Source organism: Oryctolagus cuniculus, chromosome 15 (assembly GCF_051225735.1).
Source record: "Oryctolagus cuniculus isolate XC-2025 breed Fujian yellow rabbit chromosome 15, ASM5122573v1, whole genome shotgun sequence".
NCBI lineage: Eukaryota > Metazoa > Chordata > Mammalia > Lagomorpha > Leporidae > Oryctolagus > Oryctolagus cuniculus.
The window spans coordinates 35,060,239-35,084,193 of NC_142881.1; the positions used below are offsets into that span (position 1 = coordinate 35,060,239).

At 39.9% G+C, this 23,955-nt stretch overlaps 1 long non-coding RNA gene and 1 pseudogene across 2 annotated transcripts; one reads left to right on the top strand and one right to left on the bottom strand.

The window, feature by feature from the left end:
* The first annotated feature begins 3,252 nt into the window (after positions 1–3,252).
* Positions 3,253–12,510, top strand: LOC100351191 (uncharacterized). The gene is made up of 3 exons (XR_016222093.1): positions 3,253–3,568; positions 5,486–5,618; positions 8,233–12,510. It is a non-coding gene; the product is annotated as an uncharacterized LOC100351191 (long non-coding RNA).
* A 160-nt stretch (positions 12,511–12,670) lies between these two features.
* LOC149121959 (general transcription factor IIF subunit 2 pseudogene) lies at positions 12,671–23,317 on the bottom strand (annotated as a pseudogene). Its single transcript, XR_016222090.1, has one exon. The product of XR_016222090.1 is annotated as a general transcription factor IIF subunit 2 pseudogene (transcript).
* Positions 23,318–23,955: the final 638 nt, after the last annotated feature.

Sequence of the window (23,955 nt, forward strand, 5' to 3'; positions counted from 1 at the left end):
AAAGAAATAATCTTACTTTTTTATTTGAATGCATTTATTACTTTTTCATGTCTAATATCTCTGGCTAGACCTTCCAGAGATATGTTGAAGAGAAGTACTGAAAGTACATATTCTTTGTATTTATTTTTCCATTATTTCAGAGAATAAGCTTTTGGGCTTTAAGAATTTAAGAAGATTCAGTATTACAACTTTTAATAAATGCCATATCAATATAAGGAAGATTTTTCTATTTGTATTTTTTTTTTTTGACAGGCAGAGTGGACAGTGAGAGAGAGAGACAGAGAGAAAGGTCTTCCTTTGCCGTTGGTTCACCCTCCAATGGCCGCCGCGGCCGGCGCGCTGCGGCCGGCGCACCGCGCTGATCCGATGGCAGGAGCCAGGAGCCAGGTGCTTTTTTCCTGGTCTCCCATGGGGTGCAGGGCCCAAGCACCTGGGCCATCCTCCACTGCACTCCCTGGCCACAGCAGAGAGCTGGCCTGGAAGAGGGGCAACCGGGACAGAATCCGGCGCCCTGACCGGGACTAGAACCCGGTGTGCCGGCGCCGCTAGGCGGAGGATTAGCCTATTGAGCCGCAGCGCCGGCCTTTTTTTTTTTTTTTTTTTTAATTTTATTTGACAGAGTTAGACAGTGAGAGAGACAGAGAGAAAGGTCTTCCTTCTGTTGGTTCACCCCGCAAATGGTCGCCACGGCTGGCGTGCTGCGCCGATCCAAAGCCAAAAGCCAGGTGCTTCCTCCTGGTCTCCCATGCAGGTGCAGGCACCCAAGCACTTGGGCCATCCTCCACTGCTTTCCCTGGCCACAGCAGAGAGTTGGAGTGGAAGAGAAGCAACCGGGACTGGAACTGGGTGCCCATATGTGATGCCAGTGCCGCAGGCAGAGGATTAACCAAGTGAGCCATGGCACCAGCCCCTCTATTTGTGTTTTCTTAGCCATTTTTTATCATGAACAGTTTTACATTTTTCAAAATTTTGTTAAGTCATTTTATATATGCAAGAATACAAACATAGTGATTTTTAACAACCTACCCTTGCCTTCCACTTGTACTCCCAACTTCTTTTTCCTCCTGCTACTATTCTCATTCTTATTTTTTGCAAACATCTATTTTCAGTTAATTTTATAAGATTAACCTTGCAGTAAGTAGAGTTCAACAATAGTATGAAGAAAAAAAATGTTCCTCAACAATCAAGACAAGAGCTGTTGAAAACCATTGCTTCTCAGAGTGTCAATTTCACATGTATAGATTAGGTTTTAGGCATGCTATTAGTTGCCACAGATCAGAGAGAACATATGGTATTTATCTTTTTGGGACTGACTTATTTCACTGAGAATGGTTTCTAGCTGCATCCATTTTATTAGAAAATACAGGAATTCTATTTTTTAACTGTTCTGTGATGTTCCATAGTGCATATATACCATAATTTCTTTATCTAGTCTTCAGTTGATGGACATCTGGGTTTATTCCATATATTTAGCTATTGTGAATTGTGTTATAATAAGCATGGGAGTACAGATAACTCTTTCATATGCTGATTTCTTTTCCATTGGGGATGTTTTCTGTAATTATTTCACTAAAGAGACTTTCTATTTCATTCTTTTTTCTCACACATTTAGGAACTCCTATGACACATATGTTGTGTCATTTGATGGTATCCCATAAATCTAAAACATTGTTTTTAATTTTTCTAATTGCTTCTACATTTTTGGGACCTGAATGAAAAATTAGCTATTCTAGTTACGTATAACTGGAAACACACATTTCTCCTTCTGTGACTGGGTTTTCCTAATTTTGTTGCTATTAGACATTGTGTATTTTATTTTTATCTCCAGGAACACAGACTTATAATTCTGCTATAATAATTTTTATTTAAAATAACATAGAAACAAAACACTTATATTAAAATTATAAAAATATTAATTTTTAGCATTAATGTAGAGTTAATCTTTTTTAACTTATTTGCTTAAAAATATTTATTTATTTGAAAGGCAGAGCTATAGAAAGAGAGAGGGAGAGACATAGAGAGACATCTTCCATGCACTAGTTCACTCACCAAATGACTGCAATATCCAGAGCTGTGCCCATCCAAAGCTGGGAGCCTGCAGCTTCTTCCAGGTCTCCCACTAGAGGGCAGGAACCCAAGCCCTTGGGCCACCTTTCACTACTCTCCCAGGCACATTAGCAGGGAGCTGGATTGGAAGTAGAGCAGCAGGGACTTGAACTGTTACCCATATGAGATGCAAGAACTGCAGGTGGTGGCTTTACCCATTACACCACAGCACCAGCCCTATATAGTTACTCTTTTTTTTTTCTTTTTTGACAGGCAGAGTGGACAGTGAGAGAGAGAGACAGAGAGAAAGGTCTTCCTTTGCTGTTGGTTCACCCTCCAATGGCCGCCACGGCCGGCGTGCTGCAGCATGTGCACCGCGCTGATCTGATGGCAGGAGCCAGGTGCTTCTCCTGGTCTCCCATGGGGTGCAGGGCCCAAGCACTTGGGCCATCCTCCACTGCACTCCCTGGCCACAGCAGAGAGCTGGCCTGGAAGAGGGGCAACCGGGACAGAATCCAGTGCCCCGACCAGGACTAGAACCCAGTGTGCTGGCACCGGGAGGAGGAGGATTAGCCTATTGAGACGCGGTGCCGGCCATATAGTTACTCTTAACAGGAATATTTATCCCTTAATATGACTTTTATTTCTGAGTTTCTCCTTGTTTTTTTTGTTCTGTATTTTCTATCTCATTGGTATACTCTAGTTTTAACCACATATTTTTGTAATTGTATTTCATTCTTCTTACATAATATCCTTCAGCTCTTTGAACATTTTAGAAATTTAACTTAAAGATTTTATCATATGTCTGATGTTTTGGCTTCCTCAGGAATGACTTCCTTTAAATCATTTTTAAAATTTCTAATGGACAATATTTTTTGCTTCTTTGTATACCCTGTAGTTTTTTGCTGAAACTGGACATTTAATAAATCATAACGTGACAATTCTGGAAATGAGACTTTCTGCCTTGCACAAATTGCCGTTTATCCTTGAGAGAGCCTGCAGCTATCTGTTTATTTAGATATTTTTTATAAATTGCGTTAGCATGGTTATAGTTCCTGTCTTGTGATCACTTGACTCTTGTTTCATTTTCTCTGCTATCAGAAAGTGATGTGACACAGATTTCATTAAAATCTTGGGTCTAGTAAGAATAGAAAAATGCTAAAGTTTTTCCGCTTCTTTAAATTCCTCACTTAGTGCCCTGGAGAAGTTGTTGGAGCACATGGGATTGAAACAATGCCCAGCCCATCAGCAATCAAAAGGCACAACTCCTTGTTTTTAAAGGAAAATATTCCCCTTGCACAGTCTGGGACCAGAAAGCCACACGGAAGCACAGGACACTGGCCCCAAAGTTGCCTGTCACAGAGCTGAGGTACAACGTATGTTAGCCTCTATTTATACATGAGACGCCAAAGTTCCCAGAAATACAGCAGACAAGTTCTTCATCAAGCACTAGCCTGAAGGCTGCAAGTGTCTGACAAGCATCCAGAGTCCTGAAATACTTGCCCCAGACAGATCCTTCAAGGTCAGTGATTTTCTTTTCCTGCAGGGACTGATTCCTGAACTTCCTGATCTAGCATGACTGTGACATTGCTCCAGAATTGCCATCATAGCAGTATCACTGCTGTATGGTATGGAAAGTCTACCCCTTGGCTATTGTTTCATAGAGTCTAGCTTAATTATGACAGGTTATGTGCTAGTACCCAGTGAATCTCAAATCCACTTAAAAAGAAGGAAATATTAGTGGTGGTTTGTGAGCACACTGCTTGTCTTAATGATTCAAGAGAAATTATAACTTGATGAACTTAGAAATCCCTCTGAAGGCGGGATTAGCAATCGATGTGAGTGTCTGTGTGTAGCAACTTCATGTTTTGAGAGGATTTAGTTAATTTTCTGGGTGATGACTATATAACACTGACATAACTCAGGTCATTTTGATGTTATGAAAACATCTGATTTAGGGGCTGGGATTTAGTGATAAAAATGCTGATTTAGGGACTGTTTAGAAAATTATAAATATGAATTATCTCTTGTCTTCAATATTTAAAAATTTCCCTTTATGGTCAATTCTCTGTCACATAATTTTTTCAGTCCTTAACCAAACTCATTTGTCTTTCCCTTATCTTCTTTTTTTAGATTTATGTATTTTACTTACTTGAAAGGCAGGGTTACAGAGAGGCAGAGGAAGAGAGAGAGACATCTTCCATCTGCTGGCTCACTCCCCAAATGGCTACAATGGTTAGAGTTGAGCTGATCTGAGGCCAGGAAACAGGAGCTTCTTATAGGTCTCCAATGAGGATGCAGGAACCCAAAGACTTGGGCTGTCTTCTAGTGAATTCGCAGAGCCACTCAGAGAGCTGGATCAAGAGTAGACAGCACTCAAGCCAGTGCTCATATGGGATCTCAGCATCACAGGCAGAGTGTTAGCCCACTACACGACAGAGCCAGGCCCCACATGTCCTTTTCAATGGCTTACTCTCTCCTAACTCACAGTGTGTGAGAACTCCATGTAATTAGTCCCTTAGCTCTGGCATCAGCACAACTTCTGATCTCTCCTTCGTCTGTGGGCACAGTGAACTCTCAGATCTGACTTCATGACCGCAGCATCTCTTCACCTTGTACCTCCAATTCATTCCTGCGCGTATCCCCAGTCCTTCTTGCTGGTTGCCTCCCTTCTGGACACAGTGGTGCTGACCTCATCTTTTCTTGAGGAACCCAATGTCATCTAGGTTTTGCAGCCCTACCAGCTTTGCACAATTTTAACTTCTTAAAGAAATGCATGTATAATTGATTCCATGTCAAGTTTTGGCAGAAGACCACATTGTGAACTCTTTATTGGGCATGTAATACATTTCATGGTATGATCTTGACTTACTAATAGACTTATGTTTTGTTTATATTTAGCTCCTTTGTTTATACATAGAAAATGTAGTTAATATTGACTTAAGCAAATGGTTCATTTACGTCGAATACAAGGTGACTTATGTTCAGCCAATCTAGCAATAATTAGATCGCTAAGCGTTACTTTGGGCGACCTCCATTTTCCTTGCCATATTTAGCACATAGACCCTCATTTTCATGATTAAATCCTCCTCTTCCAAGATGATACCATTTTTCAACAATGTTTCAAGTAAAAAGAAGGAAATAGAGGCTGTGGTATCACTAGGCTTCTGCTGATATTCTTTTGTGAAAATAATATTCATGACACACCTCACTCAAGAGTCTAATAATGGAATGTTTAGGAAGATGAGAAGTAATAGTATAGTCTGAAGTTTGGGGGCACCTTATCAATAGTGTCCACACATCTCTAAAGAGTTTTTGCTAATATTGCACTTTCAGTTTTCCCTGTTAGCTATCTTTTAAAATAAATGTGTTATTTTGGATTTTGTGTAATAATATATGCTGGCAAGTAATTTGTCAAATTGCATCAAATCACTCCTAGGAAAACAATTTAGAGTTCACTCTTGAAAGCTTGGTAACCACTGTGTCTGATTTCTTTGGAACTGGGACTGAGACAAGGAGCACAACGCTGAGATACTCCCTCCTGCTCCTGCTGAAGCACCCCGAGGTCGCAGGTATGACTCAGGGAGGAGCAAACTGCATTCAGGAGAAAAGCTTGGGAGCCATGGCTACTGTCCTCTGCCTTGTTTGTGCTAGAGGAGTCTCACTGTTTAAAAACTTCTGTGCCAACAACTGTACTCTGTGCAGTGTAGTGATCAGAATAAAACAGGCCAACGTTGTACAATGCAGGAGGAGATCCTAGAGCAGTGAAGACAGCCTGGCAGGAGGAAGAGCAGTGATGTTTGGGGGCTGTGCTGGAGCTCATGGGAGTGATGTGTGGGAGGCGCAGCATTGCATTTTCTTTTCATAACAAAAAGACCCCATTGAGCAGTAGGTATAGTCTTGATGCTACCTTTCCTCATTCTGACAATTCAGTGCTCTAATACAGAGAAAAAGACAAGGAAGCTTTTCTTATTGAAGACCAATTGAAATTCAGTGAGGCTTCCTTAAGTAATTCCAGTGTGGGGGTATTCAAAATATAGATGCATAAGACAGGTGTTTCCTTTCAGTCAGAAGATGCACCCAAAGTAATGTTATTACAACAGAAGTCTATTGCCCTAAAGCCGGTCTTGAATAAAACAATATTAGGAGAGGTGATGTAAATAATTTTATATGTTTTGACAAATTCATTTAGAATATTTTCTGAATTAAATTTAGTTTTGTAGGAGGTAAGATAACACACTTTTTCCCTTGCGCAAGCTCCCACTTAAAAAAAAACTGCACACTTACAAATGTGAAATAATGCTTTAAAAGTAGAAGGAGGTGAGTACAGGAACCAGCTCATAACTCTCCAGTAAATGCCGGAAACTCCCAGAGCAGTGCAGAGATGATCATTGGCTTGCAGAGAAGGAGAGGCTGTAACCCAAGTGTGGCAGAGGAAGGGTCATCAAGGAAGAGAAGCTAGTCTTTGTCCCTGCACCCCCAAGGGTTAGGATTTGGAAATCCCAAGTGTCAATGAGGATAGAACAAGAGGCTGAGACACGGGGTTATCCCGGTCCCAGGGTCCCAGTTCCCCCCACAACTCCTCTTCTCAGCTAAGTGAATTTCCCCTCAGGAAAAGGGAGTTCAATTTCTGGGCACATCAAGCCTCAGAAGCCCTTTATTCAGGCACAGAGGTGTGAGGTAAAGGCTGCAAAGAAAAGTGTGGCTCTCTTGGAGTTCCAAGACCTTGACTCTTCTCTCCATCTTGTCTCCTGAAATTCAGCTGCCACATGAATCCTCCAGAGAGCAAATGGCTCTAATGGAGACCTCCATATTTTGCCTTCTTGATAAAATATTATTTCCAAGTGTTCAGCAAAGTAAATGAAATAAAAACATCTGCACAAGACACAAGGCCATGGAGTTTCAGAACAGAAGAATAAAAGAGAAAATCACCATCCATTTCAGAGAGATGGACAAGATCATATTAAAAGATTAGGACCTAGAATAGCATCAGAATTCTCAAGAGTAACTATTATCTCATTAATAGCAAAAGGGTATCTTTAAACCTTCATGTTTGCAAAAAACTTACTTATCCCATTTTCTCAGAAAAATACAGAATGTGGTTCTCCATCCAAATGTCAGAAACCAAGTGAGAAGTTGTGGGCTCTAGGAACTGAAAGCTCCCACAGGAGGATAGAGTGTTGGGGATTCTGGTACCAGGTACTGGACATATTCACTGCAGAGTAGACCAAATGGATAGGCAGACATGAGCAGAGACATGAAGAACAATAATGAAGTGACTAATAACCTGAAGTTTCACAATAACCAGAGAATTATCAGCAGGTGCTTGAAACATCTATCTGAGCACTGGGAAATATTTCTATCCAGGAGATAGAAAATTGTGAATGGAAAAATGATGACAAAGTTAATAATGTCAAAGAAAGTAATAAAAATTAAAGACGAAGTATTGTCTCTCTAGGACAATATATGTGCTCAGAATGATGAAAAATGAATGCTGATATGATCAAAATGTGTGATCTAAATATATCCTGCTAAATGGAGTGACTGCTGTATGCCTGTCATTGTGGGCATGTGTGTATATGGGAGAAAGATGGAGATGAAAATTCCCATCTGTCTTACGAGGAAATAAATAAATGTAAAAGTCGGTAATAAAGAAATAGAAGTTTTTAAGAAACATGATTCTAAATTACAGGTATGCTCAAAAGGGCTAAATTTGGGGAGTAGGAAGATGATAAGAGTACCATTGCAAATGAACACACATTCCAAAACCTGTAAATACATATACAGACTCACAAAAGATAAAAATAACATGTATCAACACACCCACATCCACACACACATCTGTTTTAACATAACTTAAGCCCTATGCCTTTTAAAAGCTAGATTTCATTCTTGTATTCCTTTCTGCAAGGACAGTGTTTTCTTGATTTAATTATATTTTGTTTTTTTTTTTTTGGGGGGGTGAGCATTTTATTACTTGTATTTGTGTTAGTTTCATCTGTGCATTTATATGGCCTATATGTACCAATATATCATACTGGTAGTTTGTATCTTTTTGTGGTAACTTACATTTATTTCTGGGCTTATAGCTTATAATTCTGTTGAGATACCTTCATTAAGGTTCATGAAACCCTAAATTGCCAATTTTCTCATTTTATCCATTATTTCTTACTTGTGCCTTCTCAGCTAAAGTCCAGGAGGAGATTGAGCATGTGATTGGCAGACACCAGAGCCCCTGCATGCAGGACAGGAGCCGCATGCCCTACACGGATGCTGTGATACATGAGATCCAGAGATTCATTGACCTCCTTCCCACTAACCTGCCTCATGCAAGATAATCTTGTTTCTTTTACATTAAACCTCAGTGCTCTTAAGCTTCTCACCCACAGTGTGGTTCCAGCCCTGCCCACATCCTGTGAAAGTAGGGGAAAGTCCCTGTGTGTGGCATCTTGATGGACTCAGTGCTGCTTCCCTCAGATCTTGTTGTGTGGCTGTGGGTGTCTGCCAATTGTTTTGGTTCATTTCCAAATGAATGCTAAAGGTGTCAGTTTGTCAATTTCCCTGTTTTTCAAGTTTTATCAGTATGACATTAAATCTCTATAGAAATTCAGTAGAGGTTGACATCTTGACAGGTTGAATCTGCATTTGTGAATGTATTTTGATACCCTTTGATTAGGCTCTTTGTTATTTCCTCAGTAATGTTTTGTTTTTAGTACAGTGGTTTACAAATTTTTTGTTGTTGTTGGATAATTAACATTTTAACATTTGTTAGAAATTGTTAAAAAGCTTTTTCCTTTTTTAACACTGCATATTAAAATATAACAGATTTTCTTTATTTTAATATTTACTTACTTGAAGGCAGAGTTAGAGAGAGAGAATCTTAATCTGTTGGCTTACTTCACAAATGGCAACAAATCCAGGGCTGTCCAGGCTGAAGCCTGTACCAAGGAACTTCCTCTGGTTTCCCACATGGCTGTAGGAATCAGGCAATTAGGCCTATGTATATTCACTGTATTCCACCCCCCTCCTAAATTTAAGTATTATGAGTAAATACACATAGTTACATTTGCATTACTACATATTGTTTAAGGCTTCAGTATTTTTATTCTTGAGTTTTTGTGTTGCAATTTTTCCTCCTTTAGAATTCTTTTCAGATTTTTGATATCAAGACAATGGTGGCCTCATAAAATTATGTGAGAAATGTTCTCTAACATGGTTTTAATCTTTAAAATTTTTAAATTTTAATTTTAGTTATGAACAGAGTCAATCTGTTGTATAGATGCAATTCCAAGAACATAATGATATGTTCTTCTACCCTCCGTCCCTCGTCCCTCTGTTGCATCAGGTTTGGGGACCTGCTGGAGGGGATTGCTGTACTTGCTGTTTTATACTCATCCCTCAGGTTCACCCTGTGCCTGATGTCTTTAGAGAGTGTGGTGCTCCAAGGGTGTGAGCCACTCACTCCCTCTGCACAGGGCAGTGTTGTGTAGAAATCTGCACACTGCATGGATGAGTCTACTCTCTCACAAATCTGTTGAGTGATTTCTTCCACCACAGTCTAGGGCCATTGATCTTACTGGAGGTAATCATCTTAGATTGGAATTAGCAAATATTTTGTAATTGGCCAAAAAGCAAATATGTTCAACTTTCCAGGCCATGGCTTTCTCTTTCTGCCCTTAAAGAATGGAAACAGTCATAGACAATGTGTAAATGAATGAGGATTCTTGTTCCAGTTTTTATTGAAATTGAAATTTATGTTTCATGTAATTTTCATGCATCAAAAATATTCTTTTGTATTTTTTCGGCTTAAGCATTTTTATCTCCCCTCCTCCTGTAGAAAAACAGGTGAGAGGCTGGGCTTGTGAATGTTATTTGGTGATGACATTACTGTCCAGTAAAACTATCTGCAATAATATGTGGTCTATTTGGGATTTGTGTCCTAGCTGAAAAAAGTTTACCTGCACAAGGTGTCAAATTTACACTTACCTGTCATTAGAAGTTTTATTGTTTTAGCTCCTGTGTTTAGACCAATGGCTTATTTCATATTGATTCTAATTTACGCTGTGCTGATCATGCTTCATTTTTTACTTTATAAATGTCCAGTTGTTTGAGTATATTTGTTGAAATTATATTTTTCATCTCCATTTTTATTTTACCAGTTGTAATATATGTGTATATAAAAATATGGTTCAGTAAGTTTGTGGGAAATGAAAGCAAAATATAATATACACTTCCAGTAATATTTCAAAGACCCTTGTACCTTCATGTATATTTGTAGATATGAAGTGTGTATATATCTTCTTTTATAACGATACATTTATTTTTACATCAATACTTTAGTGTGTTTTTTCCAATAATGAGGATTTTCACTATACAACGACAATAGCATTCATACGTAGAATTTATTGATACAATAATAGTTTATATGACTTACAAGAAAGCACATAAGTGCTTGGTGTATTCCCTGAACCACAGTGGTGAGGTAGGGGCAGATTCTGAGTTAGGATTAAACTATAATAAAGATCTCCCTCAATTTTAACATGAGCACAAACAAACTGTGCCACAGTGATAAATGGTCACGGGTTTCATACTTGCTACTGAACCCACGTGCTCACATGGAAGATGCTGCTACAGGGCATTTTAGCAAAATCACTGCCACCGCTCATCTCTGCTCATTACTTGGTCTGTGTGGCCGGGGATGTCACTGCTCTTCCTGGGACTTGGGCTTCCTCCTCTGTTGATCAAACATTGTCCTAAGTGATTTCCACTGTTTTTTTAACAGCTCAGTGACTTCTTCATACTTGGATTATCTGTTTCTGTTTTATCCAGGGCACGGACATCATAACAACACTGATATCTGTGCTACATGATGAAAAAGCATTTCCTAACCCAAAGGTATTTGACCCTGGACACTTTCTGGATGAGAGTGGCAACTTTAAGAAGAGTGACTACTTCATGCTTTTCTCAGCAGGTGTAAATTCATTTCCATGGAACTTCATAGAAGATAACTCTTTTAATTCAATTTTTTTCTTCATATAGGGTGAGCAAATTTCATGTGTTCCATATGTACAGATTAAGAGTATAATGATACTACCCACCCTATACTCCATCCCTCCCCCACTCCCTCCGCCCTCCTCCTTTCTTATTTTTTCTTTTAGTTTATACAAGGATATATCTTCAGTCTGTATTCTGTTCACAAGTATAACCCTCAAATAAATAAAGAATTCAACCAGTAGTAAGTAGAAAAACCTCTCTTTCTCAAGAGTATTGATAAGGACATTAATCATAATCAAATGTTAAATGTGAATTTTGTTCACATACATTACCTTATTTTGTACTCTGTCAATGCATATCAGGGAAAACATATGATATTTACATTTTTGAACTGGCATATTTCACAAAGCATAAGGTTTCTAGCTGCAAAAGACAGGATTTTTTTTTTTGATGTGTATTCCACAGTGTGTATATAATCACAGTTTCTTATCCAGTCATTAGGTGAAGGACAGCTGAGTTCAGTCTATTTTTATTTATTTATTCAGTTTATTTTTATTTATTTCTAAATAAAAATAAAATAACAATCCTAGTGTCAGTTCTCTGTATTCTCTTCATTCGTGCATCAAGCAGATAAGAAATAAAAGAAAATAGAGTCCCAATAGTTCCCACCAGTCTTCATAATGACAAGCAGAGAGAAGGATGAAAAGGAAGATGGAAGAAAGCTGTCTTGTCTGAGTCTCACCTAGAGTTATTGGAGTTGTGGTTTCAGAAGAGAGAAACAAATCTTTTAAAGATTTATTTATTTATTTGAAAGTCAGAGTTATAGAGATGGGGGAAAGAGTGAACAGGAGTGGAGAGGCAGAAGGAGCGGGAGGGAAAGAAGAGAGAGGGAGAGAGAGAGAGAGACAGAGAGAGAGAGAGAGAGACAGAGAGAGAGAGAGAGAGAGAGATCGTTCTTCCACTAACTGGTTAATTTACAAAAAGCTGCAATGGCTAGGGCTTAGCCAGATAAATCAGAAGCTTCATCCAAGTCTGCTATGTGGGTATCAGAAACCCAAGCACTGGGGCCATCTTCCACTGTTTTTCCTGGCTTTACCTGCTATGCCATTATGCTAGGCCCTAAAAGAAACTCTGCTAAGAACGGTTCTAACCTGTAGGGAAAGTTGAGAGGATCAGCTCAAGGGAAGATGATCATTATATTTCACAGTCCCATATTCCTTCTTGTGGCTACTGTGAACATAGGATAAAAATTTGGAATATCATTTTACTCCCTGTTTTCAATTTAGAGGCAGGTATACATGTGCATTGTTCTATTTCTAATCTTATGTTCTCAGTGCTTTCTTTCCAGGACATGATCAAAATCCATAGAAAGCCTATGTTATCACTTTTCTACATTCCATCATGCTGTTTCACACTTAACATAATTTTGAAGGCAATTTTGGGCTATGTCCTTGAATCAATCAGCCTCATTTCCTCTCTAAACCAAAGGTAACTGAAAATCAAATACTCCTTGTATTTTAACCATGTGTTTCCTTTCTTCTGTATCTGAAATTAAAAATTGACATCATTCATGCCCGTTTCTGAGCTCATATCCCAGAGAGACGTATTGTCATGCATTTTTATGCTAATACTTATTTTTAAAGATTTATTTATTTATTTGAAATGTGGAATGACATATAGAGAGGGAGAGACAGAAATCTTCCATCCTCTGGTTCCCTCCACAAATGACTGCAATATTTACGTCAGCAAAAGCTGTCTGCAACAGCTAGGCTAAATCCAGGCATCCTGAATTATATCCTGCTCACCCATGTGGATTGCAGAAACCCATGTATCTGGTCCATCTTCTCTTGCCTTCCCAGTTGCATTAACAGGGAGATGGATGGAGGAGGAGCAGTCAGCGCTTGAACTGCCATTTCAATATGGCATGTTGGTGTTGAAAACAGGGGCTGAACCTACTGTGCCCCAGTTAATAAACTATTATAAAGATTTACATGTTTCTGTGCAAATATGAATGTGTATTTATATATTGTCAGAGAATATACAGTACATATAAATAAATACCTATAGCATTACATGTTTTTATAACATCGGACTCTTACTACATGTGCACTCTAAAGCTTCTTTTTTTAAGACTTATTTATTTATTTGAAAGTCAAGTAAGAGTTACACAGAGAGAGGAGAGGCAGAGAGAAAGAGAGAGGTCTTCCATCCGATGATTCATTTCCCAAATGGCCACAACGGCTGGAGCTACACCGATACGAAGCCAGGAGCCAGGAGCTTCTTCCGAGTTTCTCACACGAGTGCAGGGGCTCAAGGACGTGGGCCATCCTCTACTGCTTTCCCAGGATATAGCAGAGAGCTGGATCAGAAGTGGAGTAGCTGGTTCTCAAACTGGCGCCCATATTGGATTCCGGAGCTTCAGGCCTGGGCATTAACCCACTGCTCCACAGCGCCAGCCCCAAACTTCATTTTTTATTTAACAATATTCCATGAAAACCCCCACAATAGTAGAAATATAGGAAATGGTTATTAAGGACATAGAAGAAGAAATGGAGATTGTTGTTATTAACCATGAAAATTTATTTAAAATAAATATTGCAAATTAAAACTATTAAGTACCTTTTAAATCTTCTTGACAGGAAAATGAAAATGTGGTAATTCATGTATTGACAAAGGTGTAGCAAGAAGGCAATCTTGTATACTGACAAAATCAACTTCTCAATGAGATCAAACCAGAATGTTTCATTAAGTCTTGTAATCTCTCTTCCATTTGTACCTTTCTTCATCAAACATAAAGTGTTTACCTTTACCCTGCTTTTGGATAAATGTTTTCTGTAACTTAATCTTTATTGTAAACTAGGAGGCAAATAATATTTGCATTGGTTCTCATTATTACTATTACTCATTACCACAAATGCAATGGCTCAAAGCCATGCAGATGATTAAATTATGGTTATGGCATTCTAAGGTCCAATATCAGTTTCACTGGGGTTGATATAAATATCATCAGAGTTGTTTTCTTCTAGAGACTTTAACATAAAATACATTTATTGATGTGTGTGTATGTGTCTGTGTGTCTGTGTGTGTATCTGTGTGTATTGGATGTCACCAATCTTGAATTGTGATTCCTTTGAATCATTCCAACCTTTTGCTCTCACTATCATATTTTCTTTCTTTTATTCCCTTCCTTCCTTCCTTCCTTCCTTCCATCCTTCCATCCTTCCATCCTTCCTTTCTTTGTTTCTAGTTTTAAGGATTTTTTTTTCCTCTTGAGAGAAACACATAGGAAAGTGAGGGCTCTATCTAAGGCAAAAAGGGAAGTCTAGATCCACACCAACCAGTGAGCAGTCCAGGAGCCACGTGCAGCAAGCGTTTAGTTATGAGCAGCTACAAGCACCTTAGCACATGTAATGAAGTGAGGGCCGAGAGAGGAGGCAGCCGAAGGCCATGCTCCCGAAGTCGCAGGGCAACAAGGGCAATAAGGTCAACAAAAGGGAGAAAAATGGGCCACATTTTCTACTACGTTTTATTTCCTTTGCATGAAGACCACTGTGATTGCATGAGCCACACCTGGTCAAATCAGTATTATCTAACCCTGTCATGATTTCTGATATAATCACATTTGCAATGCCACACTTACTATTTAAAATAACATATTTATAGGTTCATAAGTCCACAGTATTAGGACATGAACACCTTTGCTCAGGAGATGAGTCATTATTCAGCTTTTCATGTTATTATTATATTCATTTTTCAGCATACCCTAAGAAGGGCACAGAGCCAAGTGTGCAGTTAGACATTCCAAAGTGCAAGAACAATACATTTCACACCAACATGGACTGAAGAAGAGGAAAAAATAGCCTACCTGAGAAGTCATCATAAAGATGTCCAGTCAGAGGAAGCCTCCATCAAGAGGGCAGAGTGAGAACTTGAGGAGGAAGGAAATGAAAAGACCATCTCATCAAAGGAAAAGAGGAATATTGTAGGTCCTATCTGACAAGGCACATCCCAACCAGCAGCCAGAGAGACAGGACAATCTGAAACCACTGACTCAACAAGCAGTAATCCTGAAAAGCCAGAATGCAGTCCTACAGAAATCAACTCAAAATCTAGAGAAACAACTGGAAAGAACCTCTTCTTTAGTCCTTCCTCAGACTTCTCATTACTCTAATATAGTAATCCTAGTACGAACTTTTTGTGATCTTTGTCCCCATGACCTGACACCATGGACAGGTGCTACAGGGCTTGTATTTCTGTTTCCACTAAAATATTCTTCCCTTATCTCCTATTTGTGAGCATTGAACATCTGCCCTTGTATCCATTTGTTCCATTGCCCTCGTTTGGAATCTATCCAATTTTTTTTAAGATCTGTATATTTGTTTGAAAGTCAGAGTTGCAGAGAGGATGAGGCAGAGAAAGAAAGAAAGAGAGAGAGAGAGTTCATCCATTCATTGGTTCACTCCCCAGGTCTTCCATCTGCTGGTTCACTTTCCAGATAGCTGCAATAGCCAGAGATGTGGCAATCCAAAGCCTGGAGGCAGCAGTTTGTTCTGGGTCTTCTCGAGGTCTTGGGCCATCTTCTATTGCTTTCCAAGGCAATAGCAAAGAGCTGGATCAAAGTTGAGCTACCAGGACGTGAACTGGCACACATATGGGATGCAGGCACTGCAGGAGGCAAGTTTACCCACTTCACCACAGCGCTGGCCCTGATACCTGGTTTTAATGCCTCATCTTTGCTTTCCCCCTCCTTCACTCACCCACCTATTTTCCTTTCTCTTCACAAATGTTCACTGACACATTGTCAAGTGGGTGCACATAGGGGCTTGTTGTGAGCACAGTTTCATATCCTATTATTAGAATTAGGAAATATCACATAGGCTGGAGGCTCTCCAAACCCCTCTAATGTCAGGTCCAGCTTCCCTATGGTGAGGCATCACACAGCCTTGCTCAGGTCAGATGGAGGCAAACCCCACAGGAAGACTCACATTCTTGGCACTCATGACCATCACATCCAGAAGGTGGCCCTTCCTCAGATACAGTCAGCAACTTCTCATACCCACCATCAGATACAGTATTCCAGGGCTGGCAAAGAGGAAGAGCTCTTCATTATGAATGTGCCTTGTCTCCACCAACCTTCTTCCCAGAGTTGTACTCTCTTAGGGCTTCTGCAGTCTTGAGGCTCTCGGTTCCTGGTTTAAAGAGAGCTGTGCAGACGCCACAGCTCTCCCTAGGATGGTTCAGCTTCTGGAGTCAACTGTCCTGATATCTGGATCACTGTTGAGCTTCCAGGTCTGGCACTGCCCCTGATCGCTAAAGGTATTCAGGAGAGTAGGAAGTCAGAGGAATTTACCACAGGCTTAGGGTTTTGGAATTAAGGGTAGAGGGTTTCAGGGAGAAGTCTGTGATTCCAAGCAAGCTTAAAGAGACACTGTTGCCATTTCACTATTTCTTCTGTAAGGATGTGGTTCTCCTGATCTTGTGCAGACAAAACAGATGAATATGAATATGGATAATATGAGCAGTAGACATCATCTTTAACTTGACTTTTCATTAATTTTATTAATCAGATCAGCCCACTTATCTTCCCACTAAACATATAGATTTTCTATCAACCAGTAAATTTGAATTTAGATGGAATCCTTTAGAAATGATAGACCATTTTTCAGCACGAGAATTTCTTTAACTTCACTCATACGGAATTGAGTCTCAGTTTGTTGAGACTGATGTAAAAAATGTCATAGACTTGGTGGCTTATACAGAACAGAAATTTACTTCTCATACATCTGGAATCTGGGAAGTCTAAAATTAAGGCTCCAGCACATTTGTTATCTGGTGTGGATCTTCCTGGTGTGCAGATGGCATCTTCTAGCTGTGTCTCCATGTGTCAGATGGGATGAAGGTGTTCTCTGGGGTCTCTTATAGAAGGCAGAAATTTGAAATATGTGGGCACCAAGCTCATGACCTAAAACTCTATCAAATAATCCATCTTCTAATATCATCTCCTTGGAGGTTATGATTTTGTTTCCTTCTATTTATTTTTATTTATTTATTTTAAAGTCAAATCTATAGAGAAGGAAAGATCCATCTTCCCGTCAGCTGGTTCACTCCCTAGATGGCTGTGTTGGCCAGCTCTGGGCCAGGCAGAAGCCAGGAGCTAAGAGTGTCTTCCTGGTCTCTTATGTGGGTAGCATGGGCCTATTACTGGTACATTTTGGGTGCTTTCCTCAGGCCATTAGCAGGCAGATGGACTGGAAGTAGAGCAGCCAGGCCTTGAACAGGCACCAGTATGGGAAGTCTGCATTGCAGGATGCAGCTTTACCTGCTCTGCCAAAGGCTGGCTCCAAGTAGTCCTAACTGAGCAAGTTTTTGTTCATTTCTCATATCAATATCATTGAGTACAATGAACTCAGGATGAAAACTGACATTTCACTATAAACCTATATGCTCTCCTTTTATTAATGTGTGTTTGGACATGAAACACGGGCACCTTCTCCCTCCATTTTTTTTAAACAGATGGTTCTCCAGAAATTTTCTGAATATGGAACTTTGACTTTTCATTCTTAACAGTTTCTGTAGCTGACATTCCTCTCTTTGAATCCGCATTACATCTGCTCCTCAAGAGACAGAGCAAGACAAAGTCTTAATCTAGAAAACAAATTCCTCACTTTACATTTAGAAGGTAATCATAAAGAAAAACCCTTTTAATCCCCTAATCCTATCCTATTCATGGATAATCTGGTTTGATACAAGTCTATAAAAATTTCTTTCTTCTCAAAAAAACATTTATGAAACTTTATAAGAATTACAGGTTTAAAAAAATCGTCCAAGTGAAACAAAAGTACCAGCCATGTTACTGCTACAGACACAGGTGCTCAAGTGTTCAGAATCAAGGCTGTGGCCTCAGTGTCACCCTGCAGGGGTTCCACCAGCCAGCTCCCCAGGCACTGGCTTAATCTTTCTTTTCTTTTCCCCTCTAGTGTCTGTTTTCTGGCCTGAGCTCCCACATATTTTTATGGATCCCTTTTACATTCTGAATACGAACTTCTTTCAAGGTTTCCTTCACTTAGCCTACAGGCTGTTTTGTGATGTCCACCAGGTCCCTAAGGTTGGAATACTAGTGCTCCTCAAGGGTTGAAAACAGCCTAAACTTGCTGTTATCAGCTCGGGCTCGTTTTCCATCTTGTTTCTCCTTTCATAGTCAATGTTGTATTGATGACTAGCAACAGGTTTGTAATTGGTTGTTACAACTGTACCCAGTTGTTGGGATGGTCTTACTGCTTTGGGAGATTCCTCTGTTTGCCATCTCTTCAATCTCATGTAATTCTCACTGGCAGCATGTTGGCATTCAGCTCTTTATTCCAGCTCCTTCCAGAGACAGCCTCTCCAAGGAGCTCTCAGTAGATACTGTTTACCATCCAGCAGTTTGCCAGACACACGGATGATCTTGATCTTCATTCAAAGTAAAGGGCACCACAGTCTTCCCTTGATTCTTAGCAATCCACAATTTCTCAAATTCACCTCTTCCAGGTGCTTTAGTCCATTGCTGTGACAAATATTTAGAAACCTTGACCAGACCCACTCCTGTGTGCTGTTTGGCGCCAGCCACATTGAGTTCCCCATGCTTAGCCATGAATCTATTTGAGGTGGAAGCAAATGGACTGGAGAAGCAGCCTCAGGACCTTGGGTGCTGTGGAGCATGTATCCTGAGCAAAAAGCTAGCTGCAGTGGAAGGTGGACTGCAAGGAGACACTGCTGATCACCTGCTAGGGTACTAGGAAATCTGCAACTGAAGAACACTGGAGGTTGCGATATTAAAATATAAATTGTTGGGGGAAGGACGGTAGTGTGGAACAATCACTACGTTCCTAAACTTTTATTTATGAAATGCATGAAATCTGTATTCCTTATATTAAAAAACTGCCAAGAGACGCAATGACTTTAAACAGCCTTGTCTTGAGCATTGAGGAGCAGTTTTTTTTTTTTTCATCATACTATATTGTTTAACTCTTTTTTCAACATAGAATATAGTCATATGTATATAATTGAAAAATAGATCTTAGTAAAAATAAGAGTTTGAATTAAAAAAGAGAAGGAAGAGGGGTGGGAATGTAGGTCAGAATTTCAGCATGGTGGGAAGAATTCATTGTTGTAACTGTGAAATGCATAAAGTTAGCAACTGTAAAACTGTATAGTTCTGCATACATTAGTACAAATTTACACCTAAGGGTACAGTTTAAAATCTTACCATGGGATCCCAAATCCCTTTAAGCTCGGTGGTAAAAGTAGAATTTAAATATTAAAGTGAGCATTTGGATAGGATTAAGTGTTAAAGTGATCATACAGATTGGATTAAGTTTTTGGTAATACAAATGGAATTAAAAAGGAGTGAATGCTCCAACATGGGAAGCAATCCACACAGCAAACTCACAGAATGGAGCAGCTGGGACTTGAATTGGAGCCAATATGCGATGCTGAACTGCAGGTGATGGCTTTACCAGCTAAGCCACAGCACCAGCAGTAGAAAACTGGGATTCTAAGACAATCTCTCTTACTGATGTATTTGTGACACTATATATCACTGAGGTAAGAATTGCTCATTCCTGAAAATCAAAATAAATTTGGACTAGTTGATCTCAGAGATCACTTTTATTTTAGGATTATATATGATCGTGGGACTAGTGTTTCGTGTAGCACTTAATGTGCCATTTGGGGCTCCTGACATCCCTAGCAGAGCCTGAGTTTCAGTCTCAGTGCTGCTCTCCATTCCAACGTCCTTATAATGCACACCTTGAGAGGCAGAAGGCAATGACTCATGTTCCTGGAGCCATGCTACCTATGTGGTTGACTTGCACTCAGTTCCGGGCTATCAGTTTTAATCTGACAAAGCACCAGAACTATGGCATTAGAGGAGTAACCCACAGATGGGAGGTCTCTCTGTCTCATCTTTCTTTCCCAGTCCATCTGTCTACTTTTCAAAAAAGATTATCCAGGACTTTTATTATCACTAAGTGTATATAAAATATCAAGGCAGGATGTCAATTCATGGGAAAGGAGGAGAAGCAGGGCAGGAGTAATGTGATTGCTGTACAGAGAGCAACAGAGCTCATCGAACACAAAGAAATTGATGTGGTCCTGTTAAGAGTTTAGAATTATGTGAATAGGCAGAAAATTTCTTCTCTTTATCCCGGATGTTGCATGAACCAAGAAGCAGAATGGTTCAAGTTCGAAAATGTATTGAACCCGATTTTGATCAATTATTTTGGTAATCATTCACTAAATTCATGTTGATTTTGAAAGCCACAGATTAGAGTGAATCACGCAATAGTGAATCAAAGCACACTCTGAAAATGAGGTGAACCAGTTGAACTGATTGCCTTTTTCGAAGAAGAGAGCAACACATGGAACACATGGAATCAGTTCAGAAGTCTAACATCAGCAGTTTGTGTGTCTTTGATCTTGGGACTGAATCTCCCAGGCCAAGTTCCTCATCCCTCAAATTGAATGATTTTACCTAAGCCAAGTTAACAGAATACAAAGATTGTGTAGGGTTTGAAAGTCTTTGTTAATTGTCAGAATCTCTCTATTCATGGCCAATAAATCATTCTCTAAATTGTTTTTGACAAAACTTAATTTTTACAAATACAGTTTCGAAATAATAGCTCTGGGTTGGCACCGCGGCTCACTAGGCTAGTCCTCTACCTGCGGCACTGGGACCCCGAGTTCTAGCCCTGGTGGGGCGCCGGATTCTGTCCCGGTTGCTTCTCTTTCAGTCCAACTCCCTGCTGCGGCCAGTGAAGGCAGTGGAGGATGGCCCAACTGCTTGGACCCTGCACCTGCATGGGAGACCAGGAGGAAGCACTATCCAATTTACAGAAACATCTGATGATACTGTAAAAACATGCCTTTGTATAACCATAGTCACTGGTGATCTAGTAACATTTTTCTTTCAGTGAGGTTTACCTTCTTGTGAACAGTGTCACCTCCTGTTCAGGTCAACATTTTTTGGTTCTTTGAGCTGTGGGTCTATTAAATGATTTCCCTTCCTCTACTCCTATATTGCACCTGTAAGTACATTCTTTCTAATATTTCCCTGAATTGCTGAATTATCTACTTTTCATTTCAGACTATGACAGTCCCAAACCTACAGAATCATGCTTGGCTGGAGTCAAAAGTCAGGTGAGGGATGACAGTCCCAAACCTACAGAATCATGCTTGGCTACAGCCAAAAGTCAGGTGAGGGTAGTCTTAGTTTCCCAAGAGTTTCCCTCAAATTCTCTGAGATTTTCTCTTTCCTTAGTTACACTGATTAAATTTTACTTCTACGATGAATAAACGGGAAGAACCCTCTCTTTTTCTGTTCGTGTGAGCACATATGGTTTTTTATTCTTGAAGTCAATTAAAGGAGCTCCTATTAAGAGGAATGTCTGTTTCATTATGAACATAGTGTGTTGTTTGTTGAGAGTAACTAATATTTTAGGTTTCCTTTGTTTGTTGAAGTTACTCTGGAGGCTGCCTATGTGTAGGACGTAGTACACAAGATGGGAATCAGAAGATCTCATAGAACCCCCAGAATAGACACTGTGGCGTAGTAGTGCAGCTGCTGCTTTTGACACAGGCATTCAATGTCAGAAACTTGGGTTTGGTTTCTGGTTTCACTTTTTGACCTGGTTTATGCTAGTGCTATACCTGGAGTCAGGAGATGATTTCTCAGCTCTTGGGCCCCTTTCACCCATGTGGTAAACCTGGATTGACTTCTGGGTTTCTGATTTGACCTGTCTCAGCCTTTGCTGTTGTGGGAATTTGGGGGAGTGAACAAAGATACAGGATATGGATCTCTAACCCTGTCTACTCTATCTCCCTCTCTTTCTCTTTCTGCCTTCCAATAAAGAAAAATAAAGTTTTAAAAGCTATATTAAATTTATTTAAAACAACTCTCCAAAGCAAATTGAACACAAAATCTCAAATTCCCTTCTGTGACTTGTAAGCCCTGTGACCCTGGCCAAGTCCTCTGTTGTCTTTGAATCTCTATTCATTTGAAAAACAAAAATTAATATTCTCTGATTTCTCGAGTTTTCCTTTTAAAATTTAATGGTAAATCATGCCAATTTATATAGCTAGTGACTTGATCATTTCTGTTTGTTCAATATGTATGGTTTATGGTTACTTTCTAATGTTTAGTTACCTGTAATACTAGTAGAGTATATAAAATATTTGAATAGCTGCCATCATTGAGTACAAAGTGTTTAATTTTTGGCATACTTCTAAGACACACTTACATATATATTTTATATGCATATAAAATACATTGACATACAAGTCATAGCATATTGTGATTTCTTTTAGTCATAAAAAAGACAGAATTTGGCAGAATTTTGTTTTATTATAATTAATTCTCTATCATGACTGCACATGGAAACCACCCATTTGTTGTTGTTTTTTTTTTTTTTTTTTTTTTTCCAATTACAAATACATGGGCGCAACCTAGTACAATGAAATTACAATTTCCTGAGTGGGCATAGGTAACAAAGTGATGGGACTAAACTTTTTTCTTCTCTGTAAAGGAGGCAAAGTCCACTCAGAAGAAAGGATAAAGTGCATCCTTGTGGCCGGCGCTGTGGCTCACTAGGCTAATCTTCCACCTAGCGGCGCCAGCACCCCAGGTTCTAGTCCCGGTTGGGGCGTCGGATTCTGTCCCGGTTGCCCCTCTTCCAGTCCAGCTCTCTGCTGTAGCCAGGGAGTGCAGTGGAGGATAGCCCAAGTGCTTGGGCCCTGCACCCCATGGGAGACCAGGAGAAGCACCTGGCTCCTGCCTTCGGATCAGCGTGGTGCACCCGCCATAGCAAGAAGGCCGTGGCGGCCATTGGAGGGTGAACCAACAGCAAAGGAAGACCTTTCTCTCTGTCTCTCTCTCTCTCACTGTCCACTCTCCCTGTCAAAAAAAAAAGTGCATCATAGTTTGACCCGTCAGAGAAGCATATTAGCAAGAGTGGTATAAAGCCTGTGCTTCCCAGCTCACAAGGATCCCAGGAAGAAGAGAATGGATCCAGTTGTGGCCCTGGTGTTGGGGCTCTGCTGTTTACTTCTCCTTTCTCTCTGGAAGCAGAATTCCGGGAGGGGGAAGCTCCCTTCTGGGCCCTCTCCTTTCCCCATCATTGGAAATACTCTCCAGATAGATGTTAAGGACATCAGCAAATCCTAACTAAGGTAAGTATTCATTATGCTCCTTCTGTGGTATGCAAAGGGTAAACAGATTGACTCTTTTTAAAATAAAATCTATTCTTGGATGCACACTCTTAAAACAGTTGATTACATATCAAAATGCTCTCTGTAAGCTTTGATGCTTCTTCTACCAATTTCAGGAGTTGAGTAGAGAAATATTTAGGTCCTGTAGATAGAATCAAAATAACTAAGTGACAAAAATCGGGAGTACTGAGGATCTCTTTGATTTCAGCCATTTGCCTGAACATCAGTGATAAGTGAAGAGCTTCTGATAGAAATTTCATTCAAGAAATCATCTATTGTATTATACATGCGGTTTCTTTTTTCAGAATATCCATGAATCTTGAACTTCTCTGCAGAATCAATAAAAACTGGCATCACTATCGGTTCTGGATTAGTCTAGGTGAATGAAAGAAAGAAGTAAACATTCAGTGGCCAACTGGTGGCATCAGAATTCTTTTAGATTCTGAGAAACCCTGCTGCGTGGCCCAGAATGCTACAGGATGGAAGAAACTGCTCCTCCCTGATGTGCTGCGTGCAATGTCCTGGCCCTGCCTCTGGTGCTGCTGCTGCTGCTTGTTCTTCCTCTTCTTCTTCTCCTTGTCCTCTGTGCTCCTCCTCCCTCTCACCCCCTCTACTCCCTTGTCCTTTTCGACTTTTTCCTCCTCTTCTTCCCTTCTCCTTCTTTTTCTTCTT